Genomic DNA, 17465 nt, shown 5'->3' with positions numbered 1-17465 from the left:
TTGTATTATGAAATGCAATGAAACATTAAGTTTTTGTACAGAGTATCTGTATCGGATCAGTATCACCAGATACCACCCTGAATTTTACTTGGTATCGGATCGGAAAGGAAATCAGTGGTATCGCACATCACTACTAAACAGAGCTCCCTGAAAGGCACAGCCAATCACATTGGCCATATTTGTCACATGACGTAGGACTCCAGTAGAGAACGTAATTTAACTCTTTCTGCACCGCTGGGTGAACGAGATGTTGACAGATTGTTTTTTTCTTTCTTTCTATCGGGTTTGTTTTTCTTTTCTCGAAGAGATCAAATTATTGGTGGGGACACGTCCCTCCCGTCCATGCAAAATCTATGCCTTTGCTCACCTGCCTCAGCTCCACCTTCCTCCTCCTTCTCCTCTCAACGGAGGCTCAATACTTTCACTTTCACTTCTCCTCCCTAAACACAGCGGATGCTGGGACTTGTAGTTTTTTCCTTCCGGTTCGGTCTTCCTCTTTGTTTGTTTGTGTTTGTGTTCAAGTTACTTCGATCACGAAGACATAGGGTTGCCAACTCCCTGAAAAATAAATAAGGGACACCTCGTGGCCAGGGCCGGGCAACCCAGTTGTCTTCACCCTTCCCAGTGTGGTGAATTTTTTAGCTCTTTTTTTTTTGTGTGTGAAATTATTTTTTAACCATTTGACTTGAATTTGATTTAAGTAGATGCATATTCTTTGTGATATGAACACATGGGAAACAAATGATCATTTGGCCATTTATTTTTAGCTCAAAATGACAACATTAACACAGTAAAACAGGTCTCTTTCTTAAACAGAAGCCTGTCATGCTTAACTTTTGAGAATAAAAGTAAATCTTTCTTTAAAAGAACTCTGTCCTGCTTAATTTAAAATTATATAAATTAATAGAAAACAATAGAAGGCACCATTTCCATTGAGAAAAATGGACATTCAAAGTTTGAATTTTTTTTTTTTTTTAAAAGAGCCATGGCTTGAAAAGTGAAAACTGCAGTAATAAAGGCCCCAAGTTGAAAAGTGCCAGAAAAATAAGTTTCACTATGTCCTGAAACTTTACCAGTGCTGGCTTAAAAGAAAGGATGGTACATATTCGAAGAGGTAAACATGTTGTTCCCACATCATAACTGGAAAACTGTTCAATCGTACAGTCTGGTCCTGAAAACCTGGGCCTTCTTTGAAAGGCTGTTCCTTTTGAGCTCCATAACCAGTTTCTATAATATCTCAAAGGTATACTTTTCCAGTGGGTAGGTGAGGTTCAAAGTGTACATTAGTCCAAACAGCATTTCAGCTGCTAGGGTATAGTTATCCAAATCCTGCCAGACTCTCTGGCCTTCAAGGACTATCCTGATGTCCTCAAGGCTGCCATTGCCATCTCTTGACTTTTTGATGTAAATTCCCATGGTTGTTTCCTTATTAGATCGTTGGATAATGGCTTCATCTGTGGCCTAGAAAATGCAGAATTCCAAAATTTAATTAAACAGAACACTGGTCAAAGAACATTATACCAAATCTTATTTTAATCTGTGTCACTATTCCAAAAAATGTTAACATTAACACATTAGGTGAACAAAAAACGGATTCATTACAGCATGTGATTTGAGTCCTCAGAATGCTTAAAAAGGTAATGCATGAAGTGAAATCTCCATGCAAAGAAGCAGAATACTGTCAGAGCATAGAGAGGTGTTCAACTATGAACTCCACACACAGTTCTAATGCAGGTAAAAGAAAAAAAAAGAAAAATAAACGCACCCATGGTAAATTGTGAAAATCCCAGGTGATTTTCAACATACTCCTGGGATAGAGTGACAAGCAGCCTTTTGTTAAAATTATTATTTTCCCTAAAGTGTATACACAAATTTATTTTTTTCTTACCTGGGCCGTGGGCTCCAGAATGTTCTGAAGTCTTCTTCCTATTTGTCCTTCTCGACTTTTCAAGACCTTTATTAGTTTGTCAGATAGCACATCTATCTGCGAGAGTAATCTGGACTGCAGTGGCATGGTGGTAATGCGCTTAAACTCTGCATTTATCTAAAAAGAGAAGTTGTCACATAAAAATGCTGCCAAAATCTCAAATCTCACAAGGTTACATCCACACAAAGTTGTTATTTTATGTCATATTACTATTTATTAGCTATGGGTCCCATGTTTTTTTTGTTTTTTTTTTTGTTTTTTTTTTTTGGCTTGTCCCGTTTGGCTCTTTTGCCATCAGAATTGTTGTCTAAAGGCAAAGAAAGATGCCCAACGGATTTACTTTACCAAACTGACCATCCCAGCCTTGCCGTAATGGTCCATTTGATTCACCTTTTATTGTTTATTTTATTTTCACTTACTGAATACGGGACAGACTTGACTGGGGGAAAGAAGGTGTTAAGGTTCAAAATTGAGGAAGGAGAGTACAAACCACCCTTGGTCCAGAAGCTCTTGGTCAAACAATGATTTTTAATGAATACACACGTGTGGGAAGAACACTCTGTGCGCAGACAGCAAGTGGTCTTCGACTTCCTCAAAGCATACACAGATTTTATACCGTCAGGGCTTGATTTACTGACGCCCCTTCATGCGTCACAGACAGGATATATACACATACGTCAATATCAAAACCACAATGACTTTTAACACAGTTTAAAAGAACGTTGTCTTCGTCTCGTCTGGAACACGAGCCCCACATCCTGCCAGACGCTGTTCCTCTTTCCAGAGACAAACATGACCAACTTCTCACCTATAAATGAGTCTACTAATGTGTGTGTGTGTATGTGTTGACCTTACATGCCCTCTCATCTCACCCGTTGCACTTCTGACCTTTTACCAGACCAGAGGCTCATCCTTATGTGTAATAACCTAACTGAAACTATATGTACTATGTTGAATAAATGTTTTAATCAAGAACCTCTACTAAGAGCTTAATAAAAGAATATAAAAGTATAACAGACAATTTGAATAACCTAGTAATTCAAATAGCCTCGTCTAACCTGCTCAGAATAACTTAGACTCTGCTTTCACTTCTGCTTTCCCTTCTGCAAACTCTCTGCAACTTCCTGTCAGCCTGCAACTTATTCTTTCTAAAACACACACACTGTTTAAACCTCTGAATACAATATTAATGCTGCAGATTCTATTATTAATGCAATGGTAATGATGATTATTTAACAATAGCAGTAAAATAATTTCCCTGCTCCTCAAAGGGGAGAAAGAAAGAGGGAAAGAGAAACAGCTGAGAAGAGGGACGGGGGAGAAGGGCAAAAGACAAAAACCAACAGAACGGGCAGAGAAAAAAAAATGCATATATCAATCACCTGGATCACCTGCTGAGAAAGAAAAAAGAAAGCAAGCAGAAGAGAACAAGAGTAATAGAATAAACAACATCACAATGATATATGGGAATATGACAGTAAATACTAAATGTTAAACATTATTTTGCAGCACATAAGATCAACAGAACACAGTGTGCTTTGAGGTAGGAGCCAAAAAGGGTGTAGTTTGTGGGTGTGATCACCCGTGTGTACACCTGTGAGCATGGACACGCTTGTTTTTTGTTTTTTTAAAAGGTTCCTTCATGTAATAATCTGCTAGAGGGTGTTGGGGGGCCACAGCCCCGTCCTCCAGGGCGTGAAGCAGGTGTGGAGGAGATCAAAACTCCAGACATCCAGAGGCCCCCAGAACACAAGAGACCAAGGAAGACCAACAGAGGGGTAGCTGCGCCACTGTCCCGGAAAGAGCTGAGGAGAGTCCCAGATGAGGGCTCACTCAGCAGCCGCGGAGCAGAAGCCAGGGGGAGTTGCAGTGACGCGCCCGTGAGCTCCGCCGGCAGCCAGCTGCGCCTGAGTGACCGAGCCGGGGGCACCCCACCTCCGAAGTGGCCCGAGCGAGCCCCAGGCTCCAGGCCCCGATAAGCGGCCGCCAAGGAGTGAGCCGGTGTGTACCTGGACGCCCATCCCCGGACACAAAGAACCACCAATGCACCGATGTCTGAGGGGGTCCGCCACTGGCAGGGGAAGTGGTGGTAGGGGGAGATAGGCCTCCAAACCTTGGAGGGCCTGAGATGTCCCCAGAGAGGTGGCGCCTGACACCCAACCTGACATATAGACACAGACATACAGGCACACACAGATACAAACATCCATTCCCACCCTCATGCTCTCATATGCACTTACTCCACACTCAACCAACGTGGAGACAGACATAAAGAGACGTTGTACACACGATCACACTCCCCAAGCGTACTCTACAAACCGGGTCTAGGTGCCCCCGCCCCTGGAGGGGGGAACTGCACCCAGACCCAGGTGGTGTTTCCCTTTTCCCTGCGGTGGGGGGAGGCAGACCGCCCCGACTCCGCAGCAGCAGGAAGGCTCCACACTCCAGACCGCAGTCGGACGGCCTACTCCTCCTCCTAGTCCTAGCCCCCCTGCTCCAGCAGGTCGCAGAGAACGGGGGTGAGAGAAGACTCCGAACCTCCCTCCACCCGCTCATTGTAATGTTGATGCATGTGTGTTCTAAGGTGCATTTAAAACCCAGGAGGGCTTGGAGCTACCTGCCAGAGAGCAGCAGGTAAGCGCATGGTCCCTCCTGCTAGCCCTCAATGTCTACGTGTATTTAAAATTGAGAGGTGGGCAACGATGCCAGGGGTGGGGTGTACACCCTGATGGTACTTTGGACTCCGTGTATCGTGCCCACCCCCAAGATCCTATATGTATGTGTAATGAGAGTGTGAGTAATGTGAATGTCTAAGTTGTGGGATAAAATTGAGGCAGAGGCAGCCAGAAGGGGACAGAGGGGGGGGTAGCCTCCTCTGCACCCTGGTGACATACCCCTACTCCAAGGCCCTGCATGTGTGGGTGGTTGTGGTGGAGCGGGAAGAGGGAGGCAGCTGGAGATGGGGAGGGAAGGAGGGGAGGGGCAAGTGACCCCTCCCTGGGGCCAGCTCCCCCGCTGACCCCAGTAGGCACCCCCATACTCCGCGACCCGCCAGGGAAAGTGGGCCCAGGCCCATCCAGACCGGGCCCAGTGCAGCAGCGCCGCCCGGCCCCACAGAGCCCGGGACAGTCCACCCAACCCCACCACAGAGAAAACTGCACCCACCCCACCATCCACTCATCTTCCAGACTACATAAGACAATAAACACCCAGGCTGAGATCTTCCTCCACCTCTCCTGTATCTCCCCCTCCTGCAGAGGCAGCTCCTGAGGAGAGGAAAGCTCCTGCAAGATGTGACAATCTCCCCCACCAGTTGAAGAGCCCCCCAGGTGGCTCGACGCACCGGCGGCACCCTGCTCCAGGGCTGGGCCCCCATGCACCCACCCGCCCACAACCCCGGCAACACACCAACCAGGACCCAAGCCCCCGAGGCCCGGTCCGGGTCCCAGCCCAGAGACGGAGCGCCCCCAGAACCTCACGCCCATCCCGGACCCACCCAGGGGCAGCCAGGCTACCAGGTCAGTAACCCACGTCCGTCAGCACAGACCCTCCCCTAGCCCCGCTGCACGCAGCCGCGAGGAAACAGTCACCGGAGAGCCAACAGAGCCCCTAACCGGACATGACCACTACCCCGGGTTGAGCCCCCCAAGGAAGATGCCTCCGGGGAACCCCCCGATGCCGAAGCCTGTCCCTACCCCCACACCAATCACAACAGTGAAGGCGGGACCAAACTATGACCCCCCACCCCCACTAGGTGATGGAGCTGATCAAAGGAGCCCAGAGCAATTGATCTGATGTGGTGGCAGAGGCTGTATCAAGACTAATGTAATCTAATAGATAATTTCTATATTGGTTAGAATTAAGATTATTTTTATTTTTCCAGTTCATGAGGACTGTTTTCTTGGCTATGCATAGGGCAGTGAAAACCATATGGGCGATATTCTTTTCTGAAGTGACATTATCTAAGCTGCCCAACAAACACACTAAGGGGGAAGTTGGAATGTTACATTTCAGACACTTTGATAAGTCTTCACATATCTCGCGCCAAAACTTCTGAACTGGTGGACAGAACCAAAGAGCGTGGATATAATTGTCCGGTGAATTGGTTTGGCAGTGTGAGCAGTTGTTGGTAGACGTAAAGCCCATCTTGAACATCCGATGACCTGTATAGTGCACTCTATGTAATATTTTGTATTGAATTAATTGAAGACTGGGATTTCTAATTAGATGAAAGGTTTTTAAGCAAATCTGAGACCAGAAGTTTAGGTCTAAGTTAACTGATAAATCCGCTTCCCATTTTGCAATAGGAAGTGATATTGATTCATCTGTTTTAGAAAGCATTCTGTATATTTTGGATAGTAATTTGGGGGGTTTAAGAGTAAGAAATTGAACCACACTTGGTGGTGTTTGTAGTTCAACTTGACCCGGTTTAAATTTCTTTTTTACTATGGATTTAATTTGTTGATATTCTAAAAATCTTTTCTTGTTGATCCCATATTGTGTAACTAGTCCATCAAATGAAATAAATTCTGTTCCTTCTAGTATATGTTCTAAATATTTGATTCCTTTATCACTCCAATCTGAAAAGTTTATCATATTATTGTTTTGTAATATGTCAGGGTTGTTCCAGATAGGTGTACGTTTGCATGGGATTAATGAAGACGCCGTCAATTTTAGAAACTCCCACCATGCTGTCAGAGAAGAGCTGATGTTGATGCTTTTAAAGCATTCATGTCGTTGGATGTTTGAGCTGATAAATGGTAGGTCTGAGATCTCTAGATTATTGCAGAGTGCTTGTTCTACATCTAGCCAAGGTTCATCTAAGAGGGTGTGTTTTAGCCATCCTGAGATAAACTGAAGCCTGTTGGCTAAGAAGTAGTGCTGAAAGTTAGGCAGTTCTAGTCCTCCTTTATCCTTGGTCTTTTGTAGTGTTTTTAAGCTTATACGTGGGGGTTTATTTTTCCAAAGGAATTTGGACATACATGAATCTAGAGATCTGAACCAATCTTGTGGCGGTTTAGTTGGGATCATTGAGAATAAATAATTTATTTTTGGTAAGACCTTCATTTTTATAGCGGCAACCCTTCCCATGAGTGATATGGGTAGACATTTCCATCTAGCCAGATCATCTTCTACCTTCTTTAAAAGTGGGATATGGTTTAATTTAGTTAAATCTCACAAGGTTACATCCACACAAAGTTGTTATTTTATGTCATATTACTATTTATTAGCTATGGGTCCCATGTTGCTGAGCAGTTCCATAGTTGCCCTTACTTCCATACCACCCAAAGCCTGTTTGCAACCACAGCAGTTGCCTCCTTCTGGGCCATTTTGCAGTTCTGCCAAATGACCCAGAAACTACATCTATTATTGTCATATACACATCAAGGTCTTTCATTAATACTTAGTTAAATTAGTTAATTTGACCTTTCCAGAAAATTTACCTTACAGAATGTGAGATAACATATGCAAATCTTCACTAGTAAATAAAATAATGTTATTAAAACCTTAACTGTAACACCTCTACGTAACAGTGCTAGAGAATTGTTCTGAAGCAACACCAATCTGCCCTTCAGCAGGGATAAGCACCATATATCGATACAGAAAAAATAAATTTAACATATTTATATTGTCATTATTTTTATCTCTTTAAGCCCTCCTTTCAGTCTTTCTATAAATCAGTTAAAACAATTTGGTGTCATGCCCTAAATAAACCGACTTTAGTGAAGACCCCCCCCCCCCCCCCCCCCCCAACCAACACACACACAGAGCCCACCCCATGGCAAACTAGCTTATTTAACTGTTTAACTAAAACATTTTAGGTACAACCAGGGGCCCGTTCTTCGTACCTCGCTAAGTAAGTTAGCTGGATTTGATTGTTGACGATTTCGCATTGATCTTGGATCGTTCGGTTCCCCGAAGCTCATCCGGGACTTGCTGTCATAGCAACAGAGCCGTAAGCGTAAACCTGCTCGGGAGCAGGTTTACTTTATGTAAACAGGATTAGATCGCGGCCACGCAGGTATGTCCGCTTCATTTATACGAAAGCAACAGCGATATTCCACCACTGTTTCACCATAAATAAATAACATCAATGTAACTAAAGATAATGCAGCACTTGATCCTTGTATTGATGTCACACAGATACATACAGGTCATTTCCTAAAAAAGGGAAATGTACTATTAACATTCTATTACATGTATGTGATTATTACAGATGTAATTCATATTTCAGAGTAGTAATTGTAAATTACTTCGTGTAATCAAGATGAGAGACCACGGCTATAAAAGCGAAGGTGGATTTGGGAAGCCTGTCGCAGCCATGTCCTGTCCGTATACGCGACCAACCCATTGCGGAAGGTGCAAGATTGATAAGGAGAGTCCCCAGAATTCAGCGTATATTGCGGGATAGACAGGATCCTTTAGCTCAGCGCGACAGTGTGCTCATTGAGAGATATCGATATTCCCGTGAGGGTATTATTTACTTAACCAACTTGTTGACGAGGGGGTGCAGGACCACCACCTGTCTTTTTTTCCTCTGCCCTTTTCTTGGTTGCTGTTATGAACAAACTAACAGAGTATTACAGGCCAGTATTACCTTGCCAAGAGACGAAAAGCAATCTAAGAGATAAATATTACCATTCTGCAGAATACTCCTGTATTCCACTTTTACTTGTTCCCATGTTCTTGTGGGTCCTGTTGTGGCTCTAATGTGAAAGGGGATATAATATAACATATTATAATATAATATAATGCCATATGATATTGGACAATATAGTGTCATATGATAGATCTACCCTACTGCCTACTGGTGTTGGCCAGAGGGGCCGATGGCGCGATATGGCAGCCTGGCTACAACCGTAGCTGCTTCCACCAGTGTGTGAATGTGGGAGTGAATGAATAGTGGTATCGTAAAGCGCTTTGGGTGCCTTGGAAAGCGCTATATAAACCCAATCCATTATTATTATTATTATTAAATTACCTACGAGTTTGATTTGTCAGCAACTTTCTGCCAGCCCTCTCTCCTTGCTTTTGCAGCCTTTGCAGTGTTCTCTTGCGTTTTAATTAAACTCTGAAACTCCTGAAATCCCTCACTCATGAGTTCTTGCTCTGCTGCCGGAAAATACCGAGCACGCCCCTTCGACATTTTCGCCGACCAATCAGCGGGTTGCCGATCAATGTTTCTACTATCGATGCGTAGCCCCTTTTACGACACCCAGTGATGTCACATTACTGCGTCCAGCTGTACTAATCGTCAACAGCAGGTGTGTTCGGGGAACCGGATTAGCGAGCTCACGGTTAGCGCGATGGTTTGGTCTTGGATGTGTCATTTGATCTTGGATGTAGTAAGCGACGTACGAAGAACGGGCCCCAGTTAACTAAATGGACACAAGTTTGTTAGTCTGTATTCACTGAGAAAAAACAAGCGAATGTGACTGGGCACACACTGAAAAAAAGCTAATGCACATAATATTGTCTCGCAGCTTAAGCTAGCATTATCGTTAGTTAACTTAAGGAATGACTTGTTTTTTACATTATGTTGCACAACAGCAATTCATGAGAAAAACTTCCCCATCTAATGGATGTTCTCTTCGTGTCCTCTCAAACATGTAGTTTTCAGTTTACCTCTACAAAGTAAAGCTCAGCACCAAACGTAAACGAAGCGAAGACAAAAAATGGCGGACCGCCACAGTGAATTTTCCCTCGCAGAACACACCCGGGGGGGGGGGAGTTTCAACAGAAAGCATAACTATTTTCTGTTATTTTGATATGACTGGTTTTAAAAGACTGAACATCCTTCTAAAACAAGTGAAAGGCGTGAGACTTAATTATGTTTATGTTCCGTTATTTGAGGTTATGGATGTTCCTACCACTTAACATTTACCTGATACTACAGTTTAGACCAAAAATATAAATGATTCATGTTGGATATATTTACTGTATTTTTACTAATTTAACAACCTCATCATTGCATTAGTCGCTTTATGCTATAGCATTACGCTTACATTAGCTTGAAGCTCAAGGTCGTCATTTTATTTAATTTCTTTTTCTGGGCTTACAAACAGGACACACAACATTTAGATAACCGTTACACTGAATCTTGGGTCTGTGTTGAGTCTTCCAGCTGCTGACTACAGAAGCTAGATTGACCTTTCAGCATGTTTATAGCGGCTGTGGCTATGTGCTGGTAATGTTACCTTGTGTGAGCAGTCACATTGGCAGCAGACACGTTTCAACAAACTAGTCATATCCCAGCCCTACATTAGCTTGTTTAATGGTTAAGACACTGCAGGTACCACCACTTACTACAGACACCGATGCAAGTTTGTAATAGTCTGTTAATTTAGACTGAAAGAATATACAAACAATATTAACTCACATTATATATGTTAATTACTAATTTGCTTATCGCATAATTTCGGTTACCATTAGCTAACTGGAGCCTTACATTAGCCTTTCATGGTTTTCGATAAACAGCCCACATACCTGTAAAATAACAACACCCCAGTAAAAGTCCACATGTATAAAGGGTCTACACTCTTTCTCACTGGTGTATTAGCTTTAAAATCTTATTTACCTTCAAGTGTAAAACTCCAGATGGTAGTAGATTTTCCAACGCGAGAGACAAAAATGGCGGACAGTGCAGCCGATTTTTCCTTTCCAGGGGGCGGAGCTTGAGGATAAAACACGACTAACTTGTTTCTTTTCAACATGATTTGTTCTAAAAGAATGAATATTCTTAAAGAATATGTGAAAATTAAAAGACAAAAATATGTTTAGATGTGAAATTTAAATTAGTCATGCTGGATATATGAAGTAATTCTATGCAAATTCAACAACCACCCTATTGCATTTTTTTCAGTGTGCTTAACTTTTGAGAATAAAAGTAAATCTTTCTTTAAAAGAACTCTGTCCTGCTTAATTTAAAATTATATAAATTAATAGAAAACAATAGAAAGAAAAATATTCTTGTAACAGTGCACATTTAGTGCATTTAGTGCAATTGGCTTCAGTAGAGGCATTATTTCAGCTTTTGCTCCCATTTGTAAACCCGCTTGAGTACGCATCTTAACTCATCATCATTATTCATCTATGTATTACTTTTATATATTAGTGATCTATTTGTTGTAATCATCTATCCTTGCAGTTGTCTATTACACAAAATAAATTATATTATCACACTTCTGGCCACATAGCGCTGATATTCACTGCACATGCCCATATTAACCTTAACCAGAGGGTTTAAAAAACAAACCAGTGTTTACATACCATATCTGCTTCTGCCGTGGCCTGGTGGACAAGAAATTGGTTAAGGGTTCCCCGAGCTTTCACGCCCCTCATGTTCTTCATGTGCCCACCACTAGAAGCATGCCTATGGAAAAAGTGCGCCGGCACACAGTGCAGTGCGCTTTATAGGTGTTATGGTGACCTTTTCCAGCCAGGTGTTTCCCTTTTCCCATTCCTCCTGTACTTTTGCAGCCTTTTTTTCTTTCTCTGAGGGGAACAAACATTTCTCGCTCGTCAGGGTGTCACCGCAGCCGCTCACACTGCTCACGCGCAAACACGTAAACGTCGGTGAAAAAGACGGAGCAGCACGGCTGTGCGGCGTGTGATCTGGACACAAGCGATGGAGACACAACTTGTAGAACTTTGGAAAGCTCATCCGAGCCTTTTCGATGTGGCATCACAAAATGATCACGACCACAACAACCGTGAAAATAGTTGGATTTACACTGCTGCTCAATCACAGCTGCCTGATCAATGTTTTTCATTAGCAATTTAGCAAAGTTGATGGTGGTGGTGTGTCTGTGTGAGTGAAAGAAAGAAGGAGAGCGAGCGACAGATTTTCTGTTATAAGCTTCATTTTATGGAGGCACAGTGTGAGCACTCGGGTCGCATCAGAGCATCGGGCGATATAGTGTGAGACCTGCATCGTGACCTACGAACTTATAACCCCTGCGAGCCAATCGTGCAGTTTGAAAATTGCAGTGTCTGCCCAGCTTTAGGTGTACTGTCGTCCGAGACTTGCACCGCAGTGTCGGCATTTGTTTCCCCGTTGGCCAGGGCTGGACTGGGACAAAAACTCAGCCCGGGCATTTTGACTAGAGACCGGCCCACCAGGTATTAAAGCCATAAAGCCTTTGAATGAAAACAAACGCTGTTGTGACACTGATGTACAGTCTTGTTGGTATATGTATGATTTCTATACATTTTACATCAGATAAAAAACTTTGGTTGTAAGATTCAGATAATTATTTGTTAAAAGCGAGACATTTTAAATGAGAATAAGAAAGAAAAGTGTTTCTTTGTGCCCCCCTCTCCCTGTTAATGCCCTACCTGCCCCCCTGGCAACACTTTGCTAGACCCGCCCCTGCACAGTTACCAGCTGTCAGCTACATAGAAAAGGATCCTGGTGTAATTTGTCTCTCAGAAACAGTTCATAACTTCCCTTCAACTCATTCATGTCACCTGAAAGGTAAACCTGTTTCTCCATCACCTGTTCAGCTCTGATGATCCAGTAAGGACATCTCCTGGTTTCATCTTCATGTTTCCCTCTCACCACATATCCAAACTGATATTATGACCAGCAGCTTTTACAGCTGTGGCTCAGCATGAACGTTTTCTTTTGGTTTTTTTCTGCCCATGCCTGTGATGCCGCCCCCACCACGCTTTAATCATAGACTGTATTTTAGGTGTTGCATTTCTTCTTGTTAATTGCGTAGAATGATGCACAGAGTGAACCTCAGCCAAGACCAGTGCGCTGGAAAAAACGTGACAGACAGGGAGATTTTATTCCTCAAAGACCATCATCCAGTCGAAGTACTAGTTGCCATGTGGTCAGTGTTCTCACAACCATTGATTTTATCTCACAACTTGTTTTCACCAAAGAATTTCAGTAAGTAAATATTCTTCGATCTCTTTTCCCCCCCAGTGTCTGCAGATCAGCATCAGTGTCCACGTGAAGAACCTAGTTATGTTGCCAGTGTCAACCCAACAAAAGGTACTTTACCTTCTTTTATATGTTGTTATTCCTTTTTTAAAGTTTACTTTTATATTTGTTGTTATAGTTGAGTTAGGCAGGGCTTTTGTGCAGTCCTAAGAAACATACTGCCTAGAGTGTTTTTCACTTTGTGGAAGAGTTTCTTTATTATTTTCTGTTAGTGTGTGGAACTGAGGTGCTTCGTCAGGAGCTCCTTCAGTTGTTGGAGGATGGAGAAGAGGACGCAGCCATGACTTGTGAGACGTCGTCTGAGGCAGCTGCTACTCACTGGGCGATCAGAAACATGGTGTCCTTGCTAAAGTGGAAAGAGGCCAGGCCTTGTCTTATAGACAATATGTTAGCTACTCTGGATCCACAGTCACACCGTGTGTGTCAGTGTGGCAAACAAGTAGTTGTGAGGTGTCTGGACTGCCTGCCTCTTCCATTCCTTTGTGCTGACTGTGATATTGCAGTTCACACACGCTTTGTCCTGCACAGCAGAGAGGCAGTAACAGGAGGGTTTTTGAAGCCTTCATCAGAGTTTCACAGGCCAATAGGTACGGTTTTTAAGTCCTATGCATTTCTTGCTATGTACTATGAGTGTGTGCTGTTATTGTATATTTATTGTGTATCAGTTCATTTCTAATTCTTTTTGTATATATTGTGTGTTTTAATGTTAGTTCGGCTGTTGCCTGTGCAAAGGCCAGACTGTGTGTGACTGCCCAGCAGGTAACGTTGAGGTTTCACCCGGTGCAATTGTGGCTCTTGTAACCATAAATGGTAAGTTACTCTTTTGTCACACACTACATACACAATAGATGTGTTTGCAGGTTTTAGTGCAAATTGTACATTGCTACATTGTTTTGAATTACCCTCGGCCCGCAGTATATGTGGGCACCTGTCAAAGGTCATTTGGATTTACCAGACCGCTTTGAAAACAACATGAAATCTAGTCTAATCTAATCTTATGATGACTGTCCTTGAATATTCTGTTGTTTGTCCTCTACTTAAAAGACTGGCCGAATATCAGCTGATGCCTTCAGTAAAAGTTTCTTGGAGTGGAGTGCTGTAAAGTGTGAAGTGGACAGGATGTGCAAGGAGCCATGCTTTAGCTTCCCTGCCTGCACTCCAGACATGCTCGCCGTGTCAGTTGATGGAAACCGCAAGCTTTATCGCTTTCAATCAAATGCAAGGTACGTTATGCATTGTGGACATAAATCAAATATGGATTTGTACAAAAATTGTATTTTGATGTTTCTTTTCAAACAACTGTCACTGTGTTCGTTCAGCACTTCAGAGCAGGGGAACTTTGAAGGTGTCTTCATTGAAGAAAATGAGGAAGTTGCTGAGTTTGTGAAATACATCCAGAGACACACAAATGATGTAAGATACACATATATATCAGTGCTGTCAGCGTTAATCTTGTTAAAATGACGTTAACGCCATAACCATATACTCATACGTGTGTGTGTGTGGATACATATTTGGATGGGTGGATATTTATTTTGTTTTTCTCTTGGTGTTGTCGTAATACTATTTACTTGACTTTATCTTAATGCATACTTCATTTTGTCACCATGTGTATTTAACAAAAAAAATGATGCAGTGATAAGTGGAACAAAATTCTTTCTTTCAGATTCAAATGATTCATGTTATGCAACAAATAATGTTTAACACATTAATTTTGAGGAAGCATTTTCACTATCACTCGCAGCTCAATTCACTTTGATTTCCTTTTGTTTCCAGATTCAGATCAATCATGGGAGTGGCTCTTCAGTTTGGTTTCTGTAGCTAACTGACCTGTTCAAATGTGTTAAGGCTTAATAAAGCCAAAGTTCTTACAGGCTACCAGCCAGTGGCAGTCAATAGTAACATTTTATCAGACCCAAAAGTGCAACAAGTAATGCTGTAAAAACAAAAATTAGTAACTTTTAAACTTTTCTTTGCATCTCACTCAAAAATAAAGACCTGCCTTACTACAAACAAAAGCTTGTCAGTCCAACAAACCCCACCCTGTAGTTGCTGTGATGCGTGTTTTCAAGCTATATAACACAGACTATTTGTTTTTCCCTGAGTAAACCAGCAGATGATAGTAACGTGCACGTGAGCCTGGTTGTGAGTGTTGTACTTGTCTGAGCAACGCCCAGTAGAAACTGACTGTTAGTCAAACCTGAGTAATTATACAAGTTTGAACTGGTCTAGTTCACTGTGGTTATTTTCCGTGTGAAACTCAAGTGTATTGATTCACTTCCACACACACTTTAATTTGTAGTTCAAATGCATTCTTTGCCTTTGAACATTAAATCTGTTGCAATAATTTGTACAGAGCTGCATGAGATATCAAGACTGTAACAGTTCTCCAAAACCACATTCAAGTTAACGCCTCCATTATTGGGCCACAGTTTGTGTTGATACCTGAATTTTTATTTAGAGAGAAAAAAAAAACAAAAAAACAACTTTTTACCTCAGGCCTGATCAGCTGATTATGACTACATAATGAACAAAACTCAAATCCATTATTGTAAAATGTTTCCAGTTTACTCTTCATGTGAACAACCTGCAAAGATCACAGCTTTCATTAGACCAACATGCCTCAGTGACTCATTAACAGCTTCAACTATCACAATACAAGAAGATGGAACCATGACATGATACTGGAAATGTTTCCGTTTCAGAGTAATTGAAAACCAAGATGCACCCCATGTGAACTGTTGTATTCAAGGATTCATTCAATATATTTTTTACTCAACCAAAATTTCTGTGTTTCTTGAAATTGGCAATAAATGCCATTGAAGCTGGCATTTATTTTCTGTTGAGAAGTTGTTCTCTTGTGTGTTTTCCTGAAATTTGGATTTTGGCTTTTGACTTCTCTGGATTTTTGGGTTAGCTTTTTAATCCTTTCTGCCTGTGAGTTCACATTTTGGTTCTCATATACCCACAGCTACGAGGAGTAAAAACTTTAGGACTCTAGTGGAACATTCTAAAGTGCAGATTTAAGAGTGGATATTTTTTTTACAGGTTTTATTGATTATTTGTAAAAAAAAAAAAAAAGAAAAAAGACTAAAGTAAAAAAAAGAGTTGTCTTTAATAAGGCCCTTAAACCTTTAATGGAGTTAGATTGGTTTTAGGGATTTTTTATCATTATTTTTTTTTAATTAACCACACTAAGAAGTGTGGAAATGATTTAAATGTGTCGTTGTGCAGTTAAAGCTGTTTATGTGACACCCTGACCTCCTGTGGAGCAGCTCTGAAAGAAATAGTCAATCGGCAGAGGACACATCGACAGTTTAGTCCATTCACAGAAGAAAAGACCAGAGAAAGGCCTGGACGTCCACAGAAGACACGTGTGGATGATCCAGATCCTATCATGGTAAAAAAAAGCCTTCATCACAACATCAGCCAAGTGAGGAAGACTCTCAAGGAGGGAGACCATCATTACCCAAGTCTTCCATTAAGAGAGTTCATTGTAAATCCAGTGTTTGTAACTGTCTCTAAAGCCAAACACCAAAACAGACCACATAAAAGTAAAAATTAATACAAGCTCAATTTATCTATTCTGTTGGTTATGATTAACAGAGCAAACAGTGGATCATGACAGATACATTTTTCTGTTTCAGTAATTCTTGTTTACCTGCTGTTGTCATAACCTTTCTTATGAAAAAGAGTCAATATACTTTGTTTTTTTAAAACTAAGAAAAAAGGGGGTTGTGTTTGTACAATATCTAAATGTATGTATTTTTTCTAAATTGTGCTAAATTTGCCCACAGAAATTTGCCCATTTTGTACTGAAATCCAGCGACTGAATACCTTCTGTAACATCGCCACTTTGAATAAAATTATGTTTGTTTTTAGGCAGCAGTTCATTTTTTGGTAATTCATAAATGTGTGTAAATATGATGTTAAGACGACTGTGTATTTATCTTTCAATTTTCTGAGTGATTGACAGACTGATTTATGATATGTTAACATGATAAATTTTGTCAGTCTAATCCCATCAGGATAACAAATATTTACTTCCTGTTGTAGAAAATCCATTAGTTTGTGAAGCAGTGTTTTGAATCAGGTACTTACATATTTAATATTTATATGAACTCCAGATATCAAATGTCATCTGTTCATCAAACTATTTGATTCCAGCCACACTAGAATTTCACATGTCAAATCACAAAAAAGTGATCTATAATATAATAAATATATAAGTTTATGGTAAAAAGAAGAGAGACTTACAGGTTGTTCAAACAGAGCAGAAGCTGAAGAATCTCTACTATACACCCAAGGTTTGTCACTGTGTTCTTGTCTCAACTTGTGTTGTCTGGCTCCAAATGTTCATCAGCTTTGCTTGTTTTTCTTGTTTGTATTTTTTTTCTCCACCCATTTGATTAAGGGTGCATTGGGAATATAAAATACCATAAAGGCACAAATAAGTCACATAAAAAACAAACAAACAAAAAACAGCACAGAGTGATAAAAAAAGTTTACATTTATTTTTTATATCTCTCTTTGAATGTGTTGGTGTGAGATTCTATCCAGAAAGAAGAAAACAGGAAACTGAGAATA

The sequence above is a fragment of the Astatotilapia calliptera genome, unplaced genomic scaffold (assembly GCF_900246225.1).
Source record: "Astatotilapia calliptera unplaced genomic scaffold, fAstCal1.2 U_scaffold_18, whole genome shotgun sequence".
Taxonomy (NCBI): domain Eukaryota; kingdom Metazoa; phylum Chordata; class Actinopteri; order Cichliformes; family Cichlidae; genus Astatotilapia; species Astatotilapia calliptera.
The sequence above is the reverse complement of the archived record's forward strand: the minus strand, read 5'-3'. Positions refer to the sequence as shown.